The sequence below is a fragment of the Xenopus laevis genome, chromosome 1S (assembly GCF_017654675.1).
Source record: "Xenopus laevis strain J_2021 chromosome 1S, Xenopus_laevis_v10.1, whole genome shotgun sequence".
NCBI classification, from domain to species: Eukaryota; Metazoa; Chordata; class Amphibia; order Anura; family Pipidae; genus Xenopus; species Xenopus laevis.
Window position 1 is genome coordinate 4315306 of NC_054372.1, and position 22280 is coordinate 4337585.

The window sequence follows — 22280 nt, forward strand, 5'->3', positions numbered from 1 at the left end:
AAACATATAACACAGGAAGAGAGGGATCTAGGTCTGACCTCCACCACTATCAGGACTGGTGTGATTAAATATAATTGGCCAGTCACTTAAAATGACCAACCGAGGGCCCCACATAAATCTGAAGTTGGTCAGTTTTGCCTGAAGTTAATAAGCCTGCTTAATATTTCCATGTGTCGCCCAGTTTAACTGGGAAAACTATAAAATTACAGTGCATAAGGCTCCATATGGTAGGATATCTTTAGACCCATCTGCGAATGATGAACTCTAATCTGCCTAAGCTTATTAGAACAGTACAGTTAAAAATGCAGATGATGTAAATTCCCATGAAAGATCAAGCATCATCACAATATAACCAGGCACATAAAATATGTTTGTTAAACTCTGTAATTGATTTGGTTTGTGGATCAAAGGTCCCGGATGCTTCATCGCACACAACAAGATTTGGCTCTGTCTCTACCCGTCACCAGGAGTCAGGCAGAGTAAACGTGAAGGTCTATGGTCAATTTCAAGGCAACGTTTCAAGACAGTCATGCTTTGGATCAGTCAACGTTTGATTCATCAAGCTGTAAAAAGATATTCTTCTAGAAATGTCCTTGTTTCCCCATTGTAGGAGAAGAACTGGTTCACATCCTTAGCATTCAAAATGTGGGGACTGGGCATTAAAAGATAGGAAACATCTTATAAAAAGGCAAATGTAAAAGCAAGATTCCTTGGACATATTTCCAACTTATAAACCAATTAATGACAAATGGGAATGCTCTACTGGCGTCTTCCACTGCCCACCACTGATCTAGTAGATCAAAGTCTACTTGCTGGGCAACACTAAAGTAGAGTTAGTTACTCCAATGAACTGGGTTCATCATCTATAGCACATTCCATCAAATGATGAATGACCTAACTAATATCTACTGATCCAATAAAATAGTTTAGGACTTCAAGTTTCTTAATCTTTAGATTCTAGTTGAAGTCGGCTTTGGCTTTCAAAGGATCCATTGATAAAAATAACTAAATGTGTGGGGTTTTTTTTTTAAGATGCTTCTTTAAACCCAGGGGCTGAATCTGTATATTTGATGCATAGACCTGAAAGTATTCATCTGTTCTGACATCTGCAGAATTGTGCAAGAGGTTAAACTCGAGGCCACGAGATGTTACATAAAAAATATGCACATCAGGCTTCCATTCACTATCGAAAAAAGGATCTGAGAAATTTCTTATATTAAACACAAATAGAACATCCTTCTGTCATTTCTGGTCTGCGGATATGGTTCACAGAGTCTAGATTTAGAGCAAGATTTCGTACTGTTTATGCCAATATTTGGCCTTCCTTTCCCTCATCTTCGTGCATCTTTTCTTTGCCACCTTGTGAGCCACCTGCTCATTTTCTCCCTCCAAACGAGAGAAGAGCAGTCACAGAAGGATATTTGGGGTTCACTTTAGTATAGTTTTACAGGAACAGTCCCCTATGTTTCTATGCTCATAACCTAGAAACAGAGATAGCAGAACACTATGTCACCCTAGACATCGCCCTGCATCATTCCATAAGACTTAAATGTAGCATAGTTGCCCTGTATTTGATCCTGTTCTCAATGTGGTACGAAAAACTTGTGCCACATTTAAAACTTCCATCAGAGTAAGGTTAAACCCCTCAATGTTGAGCTTTTAAGTATAACAACTGGAAGCCATTGATGTATCTGTCTCGAACAAGAAATGAGGAAAAGAAGAATAAATCACATGGAAGTGCCAAGAACTAATGTATCAGTTACAGAGACAGAGGCTGGAGAGTAGATTAAACATATTTTCTCCCAACTGGTTGACATGTAGTAAACGGCTCAAGATCTCACACGGCGCAACTCCACTATTCCAAAGTGGTTGCAGGAAAATTTATGTTGTAGTATCTGAATTGTGACATTTTTATTCTTTTTAAATAAAAATAAGATCTGGATGTTTTTCCTCCCTGCATTTATCCCGGAATAATAGTGATATCAGGTGTTGCCATGTAAATTGCACGTAAACCAAGTGATTTTTGGCTAAGCGAAATGGGTTATATTCACCCATCACTAGTCTTGATCATTCTATCCACTGTCCAGCAAGGATAAGAATCATTAAACACAGACTCTAGGAGCATGGAAGCAGAACAGGAGGCTAGTATTTCCAATATCAGCTTTAAGGAGGTAGAACTGATGGACAAACAATGGTATACTCAATTACAGTACTGGAAGGAACTGTTGGAAGGACAAGCTTAGCCTGCCCCCCACCAGAGCCAGTGTAAAAAGAAGAAATACTCTCCTCAGCCACTAGGAGGCACTGCAACATGAACATAAAGAAGTGTTACCCAAGTACACTGGAGAGTAGAGTACAATAAATTCAGTATACTCAGATGGTACTGCATCAAGATTAATCCCTGATATACCCAAGAACATCCCCAAGGGACACAAACAAGTCCCCATAACCCCAAAAAAGGCACTGCAATACACAAGCATGGTACAGCAAGTACAACAGCCTTTTTAGAGGTTCACTCCAGAAAAACACACATTGCTATCTCACCCACCTCCCCAGTGGGCATTACACAAAGCACAATAAGGACCATTCCAATCAATCTTTGCCAAGAGGAATGACAGTAAGGACAAGCTCTGCTATTCCTATACAATGCCACCTAAGGGGCATTATAACAAGATCTATCACCAAAAGGGGACAGCAACAAAAAGTATTGGTATGCTACATGACCAAATACCATGCCAGAAACCTGAAATGAATGGCGCCATCTAACATTTAGTTTCATAACGATCATAGAATTGCAAGAAGGTCAAGTGACTATAGAGATTTGAGAAGCCTCAGAATGAGACTGGAAGATGGAGAACCCTCCTAATGCATCAAGTAGGTGGTAAAGGACATTGTGACTTTGTGATCTACCCCGACCCAATTGAGATTAGGACCTCCATAGATAGGATTGTAAGTTAAGGACCCCTATAGAGTCATGTGAGTACCCACAGCAGACGCAATCAAAGATGTTACTACAACAAATCAACACACAGGGAGGGAGTGGGTCTCTAAGAGACTATGCTGAATTGTGAGACACCATTGAAGTGTCATATCAAACTAAAATATACCACAAATACAGCACAAGTAAAATCATATATCTTAGATTTTCTCAAGCTTTCAAGGGAAGCCCTTGTAAGAGATTTACTACACCTAACAGCATTGCAGGAATTGTTTCTTCCTAGTTACAAGTAAACCCTGCATGTAAACAATATTCAAATAACCCCTGATGTTCTCAGGGCTGCTCTGATGAGCCTACTAACGAGGTGTTGTAGTGACTAATTGTATCCAAAAGGTTCATGTTTGTTTACCAAGTATGGGACGGATCTAATATCAATGCATGAGAAAGACTCTTGCCAAGGAAACAGGATTGAGCAATACATGTTGTTTTAGTTTAAAAAAAATTCCCTTGATCATATCTAATGCGAGCACGACTTCTGCATGGTGCAAGAGATGCCTCAAGGTGAAGGGTGGAGGGGGTTTCAGTGGAAGGGAATATCAGAAATACACAGGTGGTTCCCAGGTCTCTGGACCTTTTCTTGCACAATAACCTGGATAAATTTACGTTTACTGTAGAGTAGAATGCAGTTTATTTCTACAACTCCATCCCAGTCCCTAGAAGACATCTATGTGCACAGCAGCTCAACAGAAGAGAAGGTATTAATGGAGGATGTCCAGTCAACAAAAGACTTCCTGTTACATTAAAGCAAATATTTTTCCATTCCAAACATAGCTTTTTGGATGCCTTGTACTGCATTTGATGTCAGCATTAGACTGTTAAGGCTTAGGGTTGCTTTGCCCCAGGAAAATGTACATTTCATACAACTATTTTTAATAAAAACATGGCTTACATTTGTTGTTCATCAACAGGGACCCCTGTGAGAATTTAGGTCACTACCACAGATATAAGCAGATGTAACACAGAGAAAGAGCCACGGGCCACCTCACATGACCACTGTTTGTTCCGTGCTCCACTGAGACATGCCTGTGGTTTTCAGGGCCCTCTGAGTAGACAGAGCAAGGGACAGTGGAGATACTGTACCTTCTTCATCTTAACCGATGGGAATCCTATTTAGAATTTTTACTCATAAGCTCAACAGATTGTGACGCCGCATATGAAATTAATCAAATCTATTTTGGCAATCATTAAAGGAGTATAAATAGAGAAAAATTCTCAGTAGATTTATTCCTTAGATAGTCGTAAGCTTCACATTCATTTGAACCAATGTAAGAAAGCTCTCCTGTTCCATTAGGAACTTGAGTTGATTGATGTTCTTAGAGTAACATGTCCAATAAATCCAAACACATTGTGTGCATGAGCACAAAATGCGTTAGTCTACTTAATATTTATACTTATACCTACTCATTTCCTATGGTTCTCTGTTCCTTATAGCTGAAGATTCAGGGATTTGAAGCCAGACTGGCGGACATGGGATTACTGGTAAGCAATTTCCAAATTATAACATGCAGATAACTTTATGGCAGCTCAAAGAGAAAGGGTATAGTTTTAACATTAAATATTTTATTAATGGTATGTATATAATATAAGTTAAAGGGATAACGGATGGATGGGAGCCAACACACTGGGCAACTGGACCATCCCAAGAATTTTATACAAGACTATGAGTATGGTGGCATGTTCATGGTTTTACAGTACATATAAGGGGTAGGTTTTTGCACTTTGTCCACTTGTGCATATGGTGCCCTGAAACCCATTACTGTTGCTCTTCTAGACTGGAATACAAAGAGTGCAGACTGCATTTACTGATGGGTAGCAAGCTAGAGAGCTCAGGAATTGCAGGTTATGGGGTAACAGATGCCATGCGTCACAGGAGATCCCTAAATTTACCACTTCTCTACCCATTAATGAAGTCAGGATAAGGAGCCCTGTGATTGAGGCATGAGGGACTGGTAGCTCCTATAATCCAATATTCCAGGTGTGTTAGATAGACAGCATAACCTAGAAAGAGATGCTTTTGTGCTTCACTGAGGAGGCTTAGTGCTGGGTAGTTTCCCAGGTGAGACTCACCAAGTTGTAGGGTTTTAAGTGGTTAGGTCTTTTAGGGGCAGATTTATCAAAAGTCGAATTTCAAAGTTATGTGAATTTTTTTTATCTCTAATAAATTTACTCATTGGAATGGGAGGTTATTTATGGATTAACTCGAACACGTAATATCCAATCGAATACGAACGACCTGAAAATTCTAATCGAGTTTTCCTCTGGAAAAAAAACTCGAATGTCAGGAAGGCAATTAAAATATTCAAATGGTTCAACGGACCTCTGCCATTGACAGGGCGACAATTTACCGGCGTCAATTGACATGCACCAATAAAAATTTGCACGCATTTGCATTTGGACCAAGTAGTCGCACGCGTCAACACTGACGCACATCAAATATCACGGTAAATTCGCTAATTTCTCGCCAAAGTGAAACTGCACAGATTCACCCATCACTATCGGTGATTTAAATTTAAAATTTGTGAGTTTTGACCAAAAAAAATCAGAAAATTCAAACTTACCATTCGAACCTTACTAAATCTGCATATTAGTGTAATCCCTTAAAGCACCCTTTTAGGATTTTGGTCCACTGGGAGAGTATTAAGAGTAACAACAAGCAGTTAAAAGATTTTTTAAAAAAAGGGAAATCAAAGATGTTTTCACTACAATCCCTAATAGTTTGGTTCATGTTTATCATGCAGTAGGTGAAATATATATTGCCCTTTAACACATTGGAGTTAAAGCCCGGTGTGTTTAAACCAATAGTGCCTCCTTATTTAGCCTTCAGGATAAGCTTAGAAAAACAATGAATCAATACAACTGTACTCACAGTGCCTCATATCTCGGGGGTATTCTTGTCCATGACCCCTGTACTACTTCACTGATCATTTTCAGGGTTCTGACACCTTAGTGTGATTTCCAGTTTTCTATTTTTTTTACATGATTCAGGTTTGGCCAAATCTGTAGGGTTTGTATTGAGTTCAGTCATACACTCTAACAAGTGACTATGACACATTTGTCTTTACTTTGTCACACTTATTTGGTTTTCAATTCAGCTTAATATTTGTGAGAGATCAGTATTTGGCCAAGTCCAGATTTTATGGCCATTAGAAGACCTCAGGCTGCTCTTTTCTATTCCAGATGATTAAAATGAGAGGGCTGACATTTCTTGGGTGATGCTTAAAGGGATACTGTCATGGGAAAACATTTTTTTTTTAAATAAATCAGTTAATAGTGCTGCTCCAGCAGAATTCTGCACTGAAATCCATTTCTCAAAAGAGCCAACAGATTTTTTTATATTCAATTTTGAAATCTGACATAGGGCTAGACATATTGTCAATTTCCCAGCTGCCCCAAGTCATGTGACTTGTGCTCTGATAAACTTCAGTCACTCTTTACTGCTGTGCTGCAAGTTGGAGTGATATCACCCCCTCCCTTTTCCCCCCCAGCAGCCAAACAAAAGAACAATGGGAAGGTAACCAGATAACAGCTCCCTAACACAAGATAACAGCTGCCTGGTAGATCTAAGAACAACACTCAATAGTAAAATCCAGGTCCCACTGAGACACATTCAGTTACATTGAGAAGGAAAAACAGCAGCCTGCCAGAAAGCATTTCTCTCCTGAAGTGCAGGCACAAGTCACATGACCTGGGGCAGCTGGGAAATTGACAAAATGTCTAGCCCCATGTCAGATTTCAAAATTGAATATAAAAAAATCAGTTTGCTCTTTTGAGAAATGGATTTCAGTGCAGAATTCTGCTGGAGCAGCACTATTAACTGATTCATTTTGAAAACATTTTTTTTTCCCATGACAGTATCCCTTTAATCCAATGTTATTAGAAATGGTGGTGGACCTCGTGGGAAAACAAATTATTGAGACCATGTAAATTTATGTTGTAGAACAGATGGACTTCCTTCCAGGGCTGTTGCTAGTGATGGCTCTACAGCTCTTGAAGGTTGAAACTTTTTGGAGGAAGAGAAGAGAAAGTCTTAATGGGGAACTCCACCCAAAAACAAATTTTAAGCAACCTTTCAATAAAATTTCAGAGGTAAATAAAATTAACAGGATAATTATGCAATGGGATTAATATAGGATAATGATGTATCTTTGTTGATATTGTTTTAAAGAGTCTAGCTTTTTATTATTATTAATAATAATAATAATAATAATAATAATAATAAAAAAACTTTGAGGTTTTCTTTTCTCCAGTCATTGTTTTCTTCCCTCAGTTGAATCTGGTAATGGAACACCACCAATGACCAAGACATCTTGCATGAAAACTCAGTATATGAACAAATGTTTGTAGTGCGGCTCTTTACTCAATGAAGCACATTGTTTTTAAGAGCAAATAGTCCCTTTTTTATCCTCTGATGGCCGTTTCCATTTAAAACCCCATTTGCAGTAAAAATAAAATCGCTGAAAGGCTTGTGATCAACCTTCTCCCACGGGGATTCTGCTGACGTTAAATAACATCAAATGTTTAATCAAAGGCAATTTGGTCGGCCTGTTGGTTTTAAACTGACGTCCCGAAAATACAACTGGATTTTTTTTTTTTGTAGGGGGTGGGCGAAGCGAACATTTAAACATTGAGCAGAAGCCAAAATTACAGAAGCAAAAACATTTTCCTCCCTCGAAAATCCAAACAATCGCTTGTGAACCACGGACAGAAGTCGGCTAAATGAAATGGTTATTTTGGCCCTGAATGTAAGGCTCTAATGTATGTATTTATTGACAAAGGGCTGTAACGGTGCCGACATATTCATGCAGCATATGACTTAGTAGGAGGAAAACTGTGCGGTTTAACTAATGAAGATATAGTTTTGGATGTTTCTATACGTGAGATCACTTCCTTTAAACATTTCCCACTGCAGATGCCTAATTTATCCTGTTCCCGCTGAAATGTAACATATTTAATTTCCATCTCTGCTTCTTTAGGGTAAACTCCATCGCTCTGTTTTACATTTTGGGTAAAAACATTTTTTCAGCAGAATTCTTCCCCACATTTGTATACATTACATTTTGTATTGCAAAAAACATTCATTCATTGTGTCTGACAAGTCCATAGTACGAAATTGGTTTGCATGGCACCATGGTGCCCGTTCTGCCGTGCATGCTGAACTGAGGATAGGTGGCCCTTTTGGAGTAACATTATTGGTGTGGCTCAAAGCAGTAGATTGGTAGACCTAAAGGTCCTTTTAGCAAATACAGAAAATGTAAAGTGCAATTTTTGGTCAGAAATGCTTTCTACCTACAATGTCATGGCAGTTGGGTGCTAAGTAGCATCCATTGCAACTTACGGTGGAGTTTACATACCTTAAAAAGGTATGGAACTACCTAGACTTTATGTAGACATTTTAGGTTCACTATGTCCAACCATGTGACTCCCTATAATTAAACAATTTGTATTCTCTTTTTCCATGAAAAAATGTGAAAGCTCAATAGCATGTTGTTCCATGGTGTGTCACTTGTGTGAGTTGTGGGGCATCAATACAATGTTTGCTTACAGTAATGTTTTTCCTTTCATTCTTAATTTAGTGGACTCGACTAAAATAGCCCCGGCCCGCACGCGGTGTGTGGGGATGCATGGCCTACACCCAAGCCTGGGAACTACTTGTTCTGTTACTGGTGGTACCTGCCCATTCCATAAGGCTGAATCTTATGTCTCCAGGGTGGTTTGTTTGCCCTCCACTGGATCAGTTTGTAAGATATTTTTAGAAGGACTTGACTATTAGTTGGCTGAATGTGACTGTTGAGATGAACAAGGTTGTAAATTTGAATACAAAGTTGACACCTTACTCCCTAATTTATCAATCATGGATTAAAAAGAAACCTACATAGGAAGTGGGCCGTATTCCTAGACAAAATAAATCACCACCAATGACTCCATTCATCGTAATAAATGCTGCTATCATCTGTGGCCTTCACAAACCAGAAGACTTCTTCCCTCTCCATTCCTATAACAGCACAATCTTCCTGGCTCGATTCAGCCCAATGCCCTATGTATTTTTCTTATGTTCTGACATTTACAACTAGTTAAAGGACATTTTAAGCCATTTTTAGCTTTTAATATGCCTGCAAGTGCTCAAGAACAGCAAGATGACGTTGGCAGGCAAGAGGTAGAACCTTATGTGCTTGCCCACGGGTTCCTGGTCTGCAAGACTGAGCAAAATCGCGGTCTTGGTCTTAATGAAGAACGAGGCACTCTTGGTAAATCCTTTAGAAGTAGTCAGCGGTATTGAAAGATGAGGAATTTAACAGGTGCTACATCCAAGAGCTTAAAGGTATTTAAGATGTTACAACAGTCTATTTTAAAGACAGCTTTTCATTTGCAAGAGACTCTTGTTTGAGCTTTAAATGCCCTTTAAGGACCATTTTATGTTTCATTTCCGCATTGAGGAAGAGGGCGCAGAGCCTTCCTTCCTTGGGCTTCCATGTCTGTCCTTGTCTGGTGGCATATTTAGCCTTTTGACAATGCAATGAACACAGCGGGTCTTCGCTAGCCTCCAGCGTGTTGTTCTAACTGCACCTGACCTTAAAATTACAGAGTCGACAATTATTTGAAAGCCTGGGTCTGAGAAAGGAAAAACAATAAATTTACAGGGCTTGGGGGTGGTGTTCATTGCCTTTCTCAAGACTGAAACTTCAGGAAGCTTGCTAATTGCTTCTTGAATTACCCCACTGTTACAGACACCAGCAATGTGGCTGCAAGGCCATTCTGGGCATTGTTGGTTCTACAGGCTTCCTGCCATCTGCTTCTAATTTCACTTCTCGTAAGTTTCCTCGTGTGTCCCAGTGACCTTTTACCTGTTTGGAGGTGAAAATAATAACATAAGCTGACACGTCTCTGCGTCCCTCTGGTTTTGCTTGTTTCTACCAATAAATCTTTTCAGTCTCCACATAGGATTATCCCTGACAGCTTTCCTGAGACTCCAAGCTAGGCAAACGTCATTGAGATTGGAACTTGTTGCCTAAAGACCTTGGCAGAACTTTCAGTTTTAAATTCAATGACTTTGTACTTTCCTACAGAGTTTCTCTGTAGTTGTCATGTTTCTATTGTTGCTCATCAGTGCTCTACAAGGCATAAATACAGTGACGGTGGGATAGAGCCTCACATTCTGGCTGTGGGTTTAAACAAAGTCCATGGAAGGGCTTCATATTGGAACATTCCATAGAATTTTGAAACTTGCTCATGGAATTTCCCTCATAGCTAGAGAAATATTTGCCTTGTGTGATTATTGTGTTGCAGTCATCATCGACCTTCTTTCCCATGTCAGGGGATGACCCTATGAAGGGGGTTGTCCTATGGATTCCACTTTATGCAAACACAATACAGAAGGCATTTATAAAAACCAGGAGCAAAATAAAAACTCATTGAGTGTCCCTTTGGGTTCAGAAATCTCATGGAGTAGGTCCCATTCAGTCACAAACAATGTGCTTTGAAGGAACCTGAGCCCCACAGCTGTAGTTTTTTTAGCTATAAATGCTACAGTTCATGACCCAGTGGGCAGATTTTAGCGTAGGAGAAATTCCACAGCTTACCTGGGATGTTAGGAAGAAACGAACCACACTCTGGACGAGTCTATGTCGGCATTATTCCTACGTTGCAGGCCTTTCAACATGAACTATCACCTATACTCAACTTTCCATGAGCTGGGATGGCAGACAGGGGAATAAAGGGGAAACAATATCTTAAACAAAAATTGTGTTATATAAAAGACTACTTATAACATGTTCAAATATTTACAGAAAATACGAACAACTGAGCAAGTCTGAGGCAGATTCTGTTTCGCGAGGGGAGCCATTTTTCTAAAGACTGAGTAAGGCTTAGATGCCTCCAGTTGGCTTGACATCACCCACTTGTAATAAATGTGCATGGTTATATCTCATATATAGTTGCTAAAATGAGAATTAATACATCTCATCAGTGCCCTATAGTGGTTGATCCAACACTGCAAATGGAACAAAGTTCAGTCAGTACATAGAGAGCAATGGACATGCTGGAGAAACCAAAAAGGTAAATGTAGGTTGCACTGGGCGGGGGTTTGTATCTCAAAAGCCATTTGCCAGAGGGAGATTTTTGGATTATTTTTTTGTATAATACCCCAGAACGCATGGCAGAATACATTCAGTGGCAATGTCATGTAAAATACCTCAGAATACCTTGCAGATAAATGTAGTGCCAGTTTTATATATAATGGCCCAGAACAAATGTCCTTTAGGGCAGAGACACACTTGGAGATTTAGTCGCCCGACAACAAATTGTCTCTTCTTCGGGCGACTAATCTCCCCGAACTGCCTTCCCGCCAGCCAGAATCTAAATCGCCGGCGGGATGGCACTTGTAGTGCTTCGTTTTCTGAAGTTGCCTTGTTAGATTCTATCCGGCGGGAATGCAGTTTGGGGAGATTAGTCGCCCAAAGAAGAGTCGATTTGTCACCGGGCAACTAATCTCCCCAAATCTCCACGTGTGTCTCTGCCCTTAAGTTGCATGTGAGCCTTTGGGCAATCTGCAGTTTTCATATTTTCCATCCCATTCTGCCACAGGCAGTGTTGAACTGGGGTATCGCGACCCACCGGGGCTGCCACCTAAGGCACCCCCCACCCCAGTTGTATACTATTCCAAAAGCCGCCATCATGGCGCATAGCTTCTGCTTCCTTTTATGCAACCGCAGTCGGGAGTGGGCCTGAAGCAGCTCAGGGTTCTGCCGGGAAACAGGAGCATGTTTGGTTTGGCAAGGCCCATTGTGTATTTTCCCAGTGTCCCCCAGGCCCAGTCCAACTCTGGCCACAGGAACTCGCAGCTAGAACCCCCTCCCCACCTTTTGCTACTGACAAAAACCCACCTAAATGGAATGCTGCTTTAAAAATGATTCTGTTGTGTTTGGATTTAGAAAATTGTGAATGCTGATGTAAGTTTTTCATAGATGGTGGTTTTCTTTACTCTGCTCAGGCAAGCTTTCCACTCTCTTAAAATTCTCAAATCCTCCCCCACAGTTCCCTGCACTATAGAACCTGCACGGATTTTTCTGTATATTTTCCCTAGTCTGTGAAAGAAGCCATAGATGGGACATATTTCTGCAATCTCAGCCACATTCAGCACAGAACAGCTATTTCTTGTCAAAATGCTGATGATAGCGATCAGACGCTCGCTCTAGTAAAACATGTGCCACCCCCTTCAATTCTGGCTTCTTAAACAAGCTTTTATCTACTTCCAGACACGCTGCCCTTGGGCCCGGCCAAAACTAACACAAGTTCTTAGAAAAGTATTCAGAGTGTAAAGTGCTCAATAAGTGGCTCCGTTGTCTCCTTATCGCGGAGATTGTGTTAGTGCACAGTGACTGGAAATTTCATATCATGCACAAGAACTTTCCACAACTCGGCTAATGGGAGAGAAAGAATTTTCCGAAACCCACAGACGACCACATTGCTTACAGTAGGGTTACCAAGGACTCACTTGTTAGTCTGAGTGCCACATTACGAATAGAATTCAAGCTCGAGGCACCAAGGTGTACGTGTTGATATTGGTCGTGTTTTCTTAACATCTGACAGGACCATTAACGGCTGGCGGCGCTTCTGTTTAGTGTATTTACAAATGACACGGCCACTGGGAATGGCAGACCACCTAATGTGACAGAGATTAATGCGTCATCTAACTGGAGGATGAGGGCTTTGTCGGTTTTGGTCAAGAGAAACCCTCCATTCTAGATGGAAGCCTCTGCTTCAGGTTGGAAAGTGACAAAGTGTTGTGTTGAGTAACAGATCGGTGGAGTGTGACAGTGAGAAAAGCCTTTGCAATGACCTCATGAAGGAACCAAGGCAAACGGCAAAACATGTTGCGTTTCATCAAGATTCTGATTATCAGTGCCCACTGGATTGGATGTTGGAGAAACAAAAGGAGAGGTTTGGTCAGGAACTGAATTGCGAGTATGGAACTCTTTAGACTGGTTAACTGTAAATGCCAATTGAAATAAAGCAATGCACACTCAACCTTTTTTGTTGCCATTTTATTGTTTAGGGGTACACAGGGCACAAATAAGCTCTCACTCTAACTTGCCTCATAACAAGGTTACAGATATATAGAAACATTGGGGTGTCACCCTGCTATAGTTCCAGGGGTACCCAGGGTACAAATAAGCACTCACCCCCAAATCTCCCCCTAACTGACCTTCAGACTGGGCCCCCTTAGCTCATAACAAGGTTACAGATATATAGAAACATTGGGGTAACAGTCACCCTGCTATAGTTCCAGGGGTACCCAGGGTACAAATAAGCACTCACCCCAAATCTCCCCCTAACTGACCTTCAGACTGGGCCCCCTTAGCTCATAACAAGGTTACAGATATATAGAAACATTGGGGTGTCACCCTGCTATAGTTCCAGGGGTACCCAGGGTACAAATAATCACTCACCCCAAATCTCCCCCTAACTGACCTTCAGACTGGGCCCCCTTAGCTCATAACAAGGTTACAGATATATAGAAACATTGGGGTGTCACCCTGCTATAGTTCCAGGGGTACCCAGGGTACAAATAAGCACTCACCCCAAATCTCCCCCTAACTGACCTTCAGACTGGGCCCCCTTAGCTCATAACAAGGTTACAGATATATAGAAACATTGGGGTGTCACCCTGCTATAGTTCCAGGGATAAGCAGGACAGCAAACTAATGAGCCTTTAGTCTGGTCATTTCTACCCGCTGTACTGAACAGCCCTAGAAGAGCCATCACTGACAATTTTTTTTTGCCTTATCTTGCCTGTCCATAGGTTATATCTGTAGGGGGATCAGACACACCTTCCCCGAAGGCAGGAAAGTGACCGATTGGTTGGAAGCCTCAGTGGATGCTGGGAAAAAGAGGAGTATCCAGGAAGAGCCTGTGTTTGGAGCCAGGCAGTTTCAGGCATTAAAACTTCTTGTGGTGGCGTTCACAGTGCATCTATTTGCCACCCCTGGAAACTCCTGGGGAACTGCCACCTGAGGAAAAGTGCTCACATTGCCTCATGGTAAAAATGCCCCTTCTGCCATGTGGGAGGAGTATCAAAGGGAGAGGTACCTTTGGGAAAGGTATCGCTACTGAACTGTGTTGGCATTAACTCCTTCCAGTGTGATTGGGACTGTGATAATAAAAGGTTCTTGTTTTACTGCAAACTTGTGTGTCCATTGTGGCTGATGGAATTCCCCTGTGGTGTAATTCCTCAGGGACCACTAGGTGGAGGCACTGTAAATTATGTAAATCCCACATATCTTTCATGCAAAGAGTCTCAGGTGACCTGATCGCCATAACAACTGCACCAAAGTAAGTGAGTGTACCAACAAAGGGTTACATATCCAACTTAAAGGAGAAGGAAAGCTTCGGAGGCATTTTATTGCCAATAGATTAGCTGCAATAGTGCAAGCTAGAATGCTATATTTATTCTGTAGAATGTTTTACCATACCTGAGTAAAAAGCTCTAGAAGCTCTGTTTGTTTAGAATAGGAGCTGCAGTATTAATGTGGTGTGACATCACTTCCTGCCTGAGTCTCTCCCTGCTCTGGGCTCAGATTACAGTAGAGAAGGGAGGGGGGAAGAGGAGCAAACTGAGCATGCTCAAGCCCAGGGCAATTAGGTTTAAGCTGAAAACAGGAAGTCTGATACAGAAGCCCATGAGTACACAATAGAAGGAAAGAAATGCAGTGTTTCTTTTGACAGGGGACTCAGAGCAACATTACTTTGGGGGTTTACTGGTATATTTAGATGGACCTTTCTGATAAAGCTTACTTAGTTTTAACCTTTCCTTCTCCTTTAAGAGAAGCTGCAAGAACCTATACTCAGCTGTCTGTTTTTATAGACACAAGCCGGTTCCCTAAGGTGTTCAGAAGATTAACTGTTAAACTGCATCTGATTTTTGAAAACAACTGCATTGTGTAAAGAATAGGCCAGAAGCAGTGACATGCTGAGATGTCCATCCCTATTGAACAGGTGAAGAACATGACTGTTGGGTGAAGTGGGAGCAGAAAAAAAAATGATATGGAAAGAACTCAGTTTTAGCAGAGCAGTACCACCTGGTGGTCAGGTGTCCATGGTTCCAGGGAGGAATATCCATGGATGAAAGGCCAGGAGCTCAACCAAAAGACTCATCAGTAGCCTAACAAACTTCTTGAAGCCCAAGAGATAACTCAAGCAATTATTTCAATATTCTGTTCTTCTAAACTCTCTATGAGCCCTATTCTAGGTTTATTAATCAACAGAAAGGGGTTTTAAGAGGCATGTTATTGCTTGTCTCCTATGTGAAAGCTTTCATTCCTAAGGGCTATGGTTCTTTGGGAAAGGTAAACTGTTGACAGTGAGCTCTTGTTTCATTCAATAGGTTGAGTTGAATCTGGGTGAACGTTGGTTTTCTTAAGTAGCTGCAAGTCTTTTAAATAATCTAACCACATTGTTGATGGGTCTGTGTTGTTTCCTAGATACTGTTCTGTGTATTATAATGCCTATGTGCGTCATATTGTTGACCCCCCTTCCATAATCGACCTTTAGACATCCTATCCCTGCGCTAATAATCCACAGGGGTACAATATGACAGTACATTAAAAAAAGTTTTTCCTACAACAGCTGAAATAAATAAACAATTATTTAAAAAAAGATTTCAAAAAGCTACAATATTTACATACTCCATTTTAGCCTTTACCGCAAGGATGTTTTTGTTTCTGTAAATAATAATATAATTTTTTTATAATGTTGTCACCATGCTCTCATTCAGTTACATAGTTATAGTAACATAGTTAAATTGGGTTGAAAAAAGACAAAGTCCATCAAGTTCAACCCCTCCAAATGAAAACCCAGCATCCATACACACACCCCTCCCTACTTTTAATTAAAATTCTATATACCCATACCTATATTAACTATAGAGTTTAGTATCACAATAGCCTTTAATATTTTGTCTGTCCAAGTGAGAGGACAGACTTGGTTATTTCTTTGCATTAAATGTTTGCACATGACTTGGTGTCCAAATCAGGTAAAAATTTAATTTCAGAGGAATAGGGCAACTATTGGCCATGCTTAATATCTCATTGCAATTGGGGTTGCCTTTCCTATCACAGCTGCAATACACCTGGAAAAGCTAATTATAAGTGGATGCTATGAGTTAAAGAGCTAGAATAAAGCTTGTACCCTTCTACACAATCACTTGATTTTCAGTTTGTCTGTTTTAGAGTTACAGAGTTTGACGTTCACAAACATCTAAGTTCCAATCCTAAACTATATATTACGGCAGGACACAATGCAAACACTTTAATGATCTATACCTATGGACTTCACCTAGTTGGCCCCAAGTCTATAACTTACTTGGTGGCTTTATGCTGCTTGGGGGATCCTGGTTGCTTTTATCAGATGGCAACTGCTTGAGAACCAGTGAATAAACAAATAATACTCAAATGCTTCTTTTTTTAAATCAGTTCCTATATCAAATACTTCAGGTGGCTTCCACTAGAGATGTTTTAAGTGGATTCAAATATAACTTTTCTGGAACAGAAGTACATTCAGGCTTGTTATGGCAGGGCAAAATAATCAAAAGCAGGCAAGATAGAGACAGAAGAGTAAGATGGAGTTATCTGGACAATATGATGATTATAGGGGAAGATTGAGACAATAAAAAATATGGGGACAGCTGGTGGCGATGACAATAGTTGAACAAAATGTTGACAGTAGGGAAATAGTCACTTTGTTGCATAACAACAATATAGAGACAGTATGGCAAGATGGAGTCATCTTGACAAGATGATGATTATAGGACAAGGTAGAGTTAAAACAATACGCAGACAACAGGGCAAGCTGGTGACAGTAGGTAGAGATGGTGATAGTTGGAGAAGAATGTTGACAGTAGAGCAAGATGGAGATATTATGGCAAGGTGGCAATAGGAGGCAAGATGGTGACTGTAGGGCAGTGGTCCCCAACTAGTGGCTCACGAGCAACATGATGCTCTATGACCCCTTGCATGTTGCTCCCAGTGATCTTAAAGTAGGAGCTTATTTTTGAGTTCCAGGCTTGGAGGCAAGTTTTGGTTAATATAAAAACCATGTGTGCTGTCAAAAAGAGCCTCCTGTAGGATGCCATTCCTCATAGGTGCTACCAAATAGTCAATAGTCCATATTTGGCACCCCTGGGAACTTTTGGCATCCTTGTGTTGCTCTCCAACTACATTTGATTGTGGCTCATGGGTAATAAAAAGGTTGGGGATCCCTGCTGTAGGCAAGAATCATTTTGTTGCATAACAACGTGAAGTCCTTCAGTCCTTGTTGACGTGCAACAAAATCCAGTTGGACAGTTTAACTTGGAATTTTGTCAATAGACTTCCTTAGGTTAAATACCTAGCTCCATGATTTGGTGTTGATAGAACCCAAAGCTTTATGATTGAACATAGAGTTATTTTCTCTTTTGACCATTAATCCCTAATTCCATATTTACTGATTTCAAGGTGTTTGTCAAAAGAAACATCACCTACCAAACCAAGATAGTTCATATTGGGTTTCTGAAGGAAAAGGTTTCATTTTCATTTGGAAGTCATAAAGGTTACCAAAGGTTTCTGAATTGCATGCCATGAAGAACACCTGCTGTGTGTCCTATTGATTCTGGATTTGGCCCCAGATGTGAATTCATTTCCATATCTCTGTTGCCTGAGAAGTGGGAAATGGGATCAGAGTCTGTGGTTAGGCACTTGAGAGCAACAACTCAACAGCCCTCCATCTGTGGTGTCAGCCAACACACTCCCTTCAACAACAGTCACTTTGTACTCACTCCATCAGAAATCTTTGGAAAATTGCTGTTATAGTAATTTAAATACAAACTGGAAGAGTATAAATACTAGGCTGTTTGATTAGGGATAGACAAGGAGGTTTGGGGAAAGTTTATGCTACTACACTGTACATCCCTCAAATATGGACCCAGTGGAGAGCAAAGAGGTAGGAAATGTATAAGTTTGATTTGGAACCTAGACCTCTCTCATATGAATGAAATAAACACGTTCAGGCACATTCATTAACAATATTTTGTCATCTGAAAATATCCTAGAATTATTAGGCTCAGAAAATTGCCTTGTGTATTTTGTGTAAGTTTCAATGATTTTCCATGTAGTTTACTAACTTTCTTGGAAAATGGGGTTTAAGTGTTGTAAGTTCTCCTAAAGGAGTCGACTTGTCATTTGGGACTCTATGAAGTGCATTCTTTAAGCCTATTAGATCCTCATTTTCAAAGTAAGGGAATCTCTTTTGATGGTTGTTCTCAGTTTTTTGTGTGGACATGCTGCTACTATATTGTGGATAGAGTTGTCCAACAAGATCAATTTAGAAAGGGTCTGCCAATGTCAAGTGGGGACTCATGGATTAGGACAACCCCTGCAAGGTCAAAATAGTACTTTGCACTTTGCATAGTCATATTTAAATCGTTACTTCCCCATGTGCTGGAGGGGGTTGTGCCAGCTCAATGATGGTGTTCAACCTACTCACTAAGGGCAGTGTTTCTAATCCATGAAGGTATAGAGACTTCGCCCTAAGTCTAGATTGCCCATTACTTCAAGGTATAGAGCAGTGATGAGTTCCATCATTTGGCCAGGGCCCCCTAACTCAAAGATATATATAAACATTGCTGTGTCAGACATTCAGACATATTTCTATCAATTTCTGGGACAACAAATAAATATTCATTCTAAATCTCACTCTACATTTGCTCATCTAGGAGTATTTAGAAAAGCAGATTTGCATTCTGCCTCAATCTTATCTAAAGTGTATTTTTTTGCTAGGCCTCCAGCTATTGAACTGGATCTCCAAAAGAAGGCCAGTATAACAGTTTGGAAGTCAATGATGTAGAGCCTTCTCCATGAGGGATAAGTGCCCTGTGATTGAGGGTGAAAAGGCTTTTTCTTGAGCGCTCAATTTAAAAAAGTGTAGATCTTACTCTCTAAGGGTAGAATTCACAATCTTATAAAGCCTAGAACCTGCTCCACAAAGATGGTGTGTCCAATCTCAAAGAGTATAGAAACTGCTCCCTAAAGGTAGATAGTCTTTTCACTGAGGGCACAATCTTTGATGCTGTGGAACCAGGTCAGCGAATTACTTGGGGGTAAGTGAACAATCATGAAGGGTTTATAACCTGAGGGTTCAATTATTGAGAGTGTAGAGCATGTTCCTGTGTCTACTACTCAAGGGTGTAGAGTCTCTTTCTGAGAGGAAAGTCTATAGTTTCTGAGGGTGTAGTGCCTGATCCCTGAGAGTGGAGTGCACAATCCAAAACAGTGTACTGTATAATCTGTCCTCAAATTCTATTTCGATTGTGAGATTTATCACACCTTGACCCTGCAAATAGCTCTTATTCGATACTTTGCCACCAAAAACCTGCCGAGTTCATGTAGAAGTTAATGTTAATGGCCTTCTTGACATTCAAGTTCTTTTTCGGAGGAAAACTCCATTCGAAATTGATAAAAAAATTTGGGTCACTCCTATTCGATCAATTTTTAGACGTATTTGTTTTTTCATAAATAATCTCCCATTCGAGTTGAGTATATTCAAGTTTAAGTTAAAAAAAATCACTTAACTCTAAAATTTGACCTTTAATTAATAACCCCTTGTACTTGATTTCGTTTTTGCACACAAGCTTTTATATTGCTATATATCATTTTCTGTTCTGGAATTTTAGTTCAATGCCCATCATACTAAATTGGGTATGCTAGTAATTCGTTTATAATGCATGTTTGAACTTATTATGAATTAAATTTAAAAAAGTAAAAGAAATTCAATTACAAAAAAAGTTCTGTTAAGAGGGTGAAAAAATAAGAAGAAATTAAAAAAAGATAAAATCACACTTTTTATTTTTGTTTTCCTTTTATTATGGAAGTTTATAAAATAGCCATATTGAGTATTTCTAGATCATAAAATACACAATATTCATTATAATATAGGACACATAATATTACATACTTACTGTACATCATACACCACATTTTTTAAAAAGTAAGACGTCCACGCGGCACCATTGTATAAGAAAAAAATAAAAATAACACAAGTGCTTTTCTTAATATTAAAAATGACAGCGATATCAACATTAATATTTGAACCATGTTTACAAATAAAGTACAATTCATATTTTACTAAATAACATTATTTTACAGCTAAGAAAAAAAAACACTTTATACTAAATATCTATTTGAAATATAACAAAAATAGCACTTACTATAGTTTATAAAGTCAGACCCAAAAAAAAAAAATTTATTTCAGCGACGGTTGTATATAAAATAATAGAGTGAATCCGATATGGGACTGCACTAAAAGAAATTTTGACATTCAAAGTGCATTTTCTGCAAATCTATTGCAGGACGCTTTTATATACAGGACCTGTTATTCACAATGGACCTGGGTTTTCCATAATTTGTATTTTCATATTTTAAGTCTACTAGAAAATCATATAAACTTTAGGCTGGTTTTGCTTCCAATAAGGATTCATTATATCTTAGTACAAGCGACTGTTTTATTATTACACAGAAAATATAAATTATTTTTGAACATTTGGATAATTTGGATAAAATGGAGTCTATGAGAGACGGTCTATAAATAATTCCGAGCTTTCTGGATAATGGGTTTCCCGGATAATGGATCCCATACCTGTATCTTTCATTTTTAATCAAGTTATATGGTAAGGAATGGCATTTGAAGCATTGAAATAGGACAGATTTAAGAAAAAAATTGAACTCTTTTCTGAGACAGTTCCCTGCTTAGTAAATATTTTTTTATTTTAATGAAAAGTAAATGACCTGCTTGCTTTGCTTCCCATTGACTTCAGAAGCAATAGTTGGTTATAATGTAGGTTTCTTATATATAAATATATGTTGGACTTTTAGCAGATTCAAGCTGGAATGGCCCATCTTGCCCAGCTATTAATCCACCATAATTCCACTGGTTTCCAAAAATTTATTGTGGAACATAACTGTCATAATTAGTGGTGGGCAAATAAATTCTCCAGACACGAATTTGCAGCAAATTTCCTTGTCTCGTTGCTAGCAAATTAACTTGCAAAACTGCGGCGACAATTCTTTAATGCATTTGGACCAAATAATCGATTGTACAAAAATTGCCGCTCGCGTCAAGGTTATTGACTTCAATGCGTTTCGCAAATTTTTCGTTTTCGCCCATCACTAGTCATGATGTTCACTTCCAACCATGTGCTAATGCTCTCTGTGTTTTGAAAGCAAAGTTCTAGAATCCTTGTGCCTCATTCCACCATTATGGCCCCAAATTCTCACAGGCAGATGCTTGAGAGCTTCTGCTAGGTTGTCCCTCAGCAATCGAGGGATCCATTTGTCAAGACTCTATAGGAAACCATGATATTATGATTACTTTACTGGAATGTTGTATAATACTGTATGTAGGGATGCACTGAATCCAGGGATTCAGCCTTTTCCAGCAGGATTCGGATTTGGCCGAATCCAAGTATCTGGCCAAACCAAATCCAATCCAAAAATATCATGTGACTTTTTGTCACACAAACAAATCCCCTCTTGTTGCATAATGCAAAAAAGGGTGATGGATTTAGGGCTTGGATTTGGTTCGGTATTTGGCGAATCTTTAACAAATGATTTGGGGGTCCAGGCGAATCCTAAAATAGTGGATTTGGTGCATCCCTAATAATATGCATGGGCTTGAAAGGTTGTCCATATAATATGTATTCAGAGGATTACTCTTTAACTGCTGTCAAGGGTTCTTGATAAAGATCACATATCATAACTTTCATGATTGCTTCACTGGTTGATATCTGAGGCTGTCAATGAGGTGAACCTTGGAGGTTCAAGATGGTGGGAGCTTCATCTGTAATGGACCTACTCCCATTGTAAATTGAAACAACTCTTGCTTCCAAAGACTGGGCCTTTATATACAGCATGCAGCAGGCCTACTCGGTGCCCTAATTGTATTGCTAATAACTGTGTTATATTCCTCCAGCATAGACATTTTCTGGAATATAGTCAAGTAGCAATATACAATGTACTTTGAGGAGAGAGATACATTTCTTTTTCGGTTTATGTGTAAGTCAACCAAGGTCCCCCAACTTCTATAGAGTAAATAAATAGTATATAAATAATACACAGGGTAGCATAATGTTTGCACTCCAGTGACTGCATAATTTCTATTCCCATTCATTATGGGGAAGTTTTACTTATAGCTTCCTTTTTTGTACTATTTTATAGTAAGATAATAGCCACAAGGAAAAGAATCCAAGCTAGTTCTGACA